Genomic DNA, 1,939 nt, shown 5'->3' on the forward strand with positions numbered 1-1,939 from the left:
ATATACAGATGAATTCAATTTACTAGTGTTGAGAATTTTTGCATCAGTATTTATAAAGGATATTGGTCTGTGGTTTTCTTATAGTGTCTTTGTCTTGCTTTGTTATCAGGGTAATGCTAACCTCATAGAATGAGTTAGGAAGTGTTCCCTCCTCCTCAATGTTTTGGAAAAACTTGAGGTGGATTGGTATTAATTTCTTAAATGTTTGGTAGAATTCACCCACAAAGCCATCAGTTCCAGAGCTTTTATTTGCCAGGACATTTTTGATTATTGTTTCAATCTCCTGACTAGTTATAGTTATTCATATGTTCTATTTCTTGGTGATCTAGTGTTGGTAGGTTGTGTTTTTATAGGAATTTGTCCATTTCATCTGAGTTAACCAATTTGTTGGTTTACACTTGATCATAGTACTCTCTTATGATCCTTTTTATTTTGGTCAGTAGTAATGTTCCCGTTTTCATTTCTCATTTTAGTAAGCTGAGTTTTCTCTCTTTTCTGAGTCCATCAAGCTACAGGTTTGCCAATTTTGTTCCTCTTTTGAAAGAACTAACTTTGAGTTTTGTTGATTTTCTCTATTGTTTTTCTCTTTTCTATTTTATTTATCTTTGCTCTAATCTATTTCCTTTCTTCTAGCTTTAGGTTTATTTTGTTCTTTTTCTAATTTCTTAAGTTGTAAAGTTAGATTGTTAATTTGTGATCTTTCTTTTTTTAAAATGTAAGCATTCAAAGTTGTAAATTCCCCCCCCACACTGTTTTTACTGTGTCCCATATATTTTTGTATGTTGTGCTTTCATTTTCCCTGTTTCCAAGTATTTTCCAATTTCCCTTGTGATTTCTTCTTTGATCCCTTGGTTTTTTAAAAGCATATTGTTTAATTTCCACAAATCTGTGAATTTTTCAGTTTTAATTCTGTTATTGATTGCTAACTTCATCTCATTGTGACAGAGAAGATACTTTATATGGTCTCTATTTCTTAAAATCTGTTGAGACTCAATTTCTGGCCTAACGTGTGGTCTGTTAGAAAATGAGAAGAATGTGTATGCTGTTGTCGTTGGGTAGAGTGTTCTGTATATGTCTGTTGGATCCAATCAGTTTATTGTTTAAGTCCTCTATTTTCTTATTTATCTCATGATTCATGCTTACTTATTTTATGATTCATGCTTAACCAACTGAATAAAATTTATAGAAACAAGTGAGTGTTGCCTCATCTGAGTTGTTTCCTTAGAATGCTAAATACTTATTTCAGTGATATTGCTGTTTAGAGTGTCTTTTGGAAACTGTTGGGAAAGGCTTTTAGAAATTATAACTTATCCTTTTGAATTCATTTATTGATGGAAATATTTTATTGGTAGATTTGATTTAATAAGAAACCAACAGTGATTCAAGGCCAAATGTTATAAATAAGATGAGCGAGAAGTTATAGAGTGACATTTCAGTTTAAAAAAAAAAGTCTAAAAATGGCAAGATCGTCCTTCTATTTGCAGCTTATTTAAGCTTTGTTTCTTCCTTAAATGAGGTACTCAAAATAGCCGGGAGCAAACACCAGAGACATCTCTTGCCTTATAAGTTTTTCCAGTGCCAGTTCATCTTGTCAGAAGTATAATCCCAGTCCACAGTCTTCAAAGGAATGAGGCTGGTGAGTGTCAGAAGGCGAGATGGTGACTATTTGGAAACATGATTGCATTTCCTCTTGTAATCCACAAAGTGTTAGGTGGACAGTGATTCTCAGTGTTATTGCATAGGCAGGGAAGTGGTGAAGGACAGTGTTTTGGTTACAGCTACACCAGGGTGATTGTTCTTGTGGGTTTTAAAAGATAGAATAGGAATTAAAGAGAAAGTTGGCATTCTTTAGTTAAATCTATAATGAATATTCATAGGAAGTAGCATTCAATGTAGACCATAATCATAATAATAATACAAATACCATCTGTTGAATGTT

At 32.7% G+C, this 1,939-nt stretch overlaps 1 protein-coding gene across 1 annotated transcript in view; it reads left to right on the plus strand.

Annotated features, from left to right (window-relative positions):
• The window catches only part of DCC (DCC netrin 1 receptor), a 1,232,106-nt gene that overhangs the window by 987,967 nt on the left and 242,200 nt on the right, over positions 1-1,939 (plus strand). The window lies entirely within an intron of this gene.

This window comes from Propithecus coquereli, unplaced genomic scaffold (genome assembly GCF_000956105.1).
Source record: "Propithecus coquereli isolate 6110/MARCELLA unplaced genomic scaffold, Pcoq_1.0 Scaffold37, whole genome shotgun sequence".
Lineage (NCBI taxonomy): Eukaryota > Metazoa > Chordata > Mammalia > Primates > Indriidae > Propithecus > Propithecus coquereli.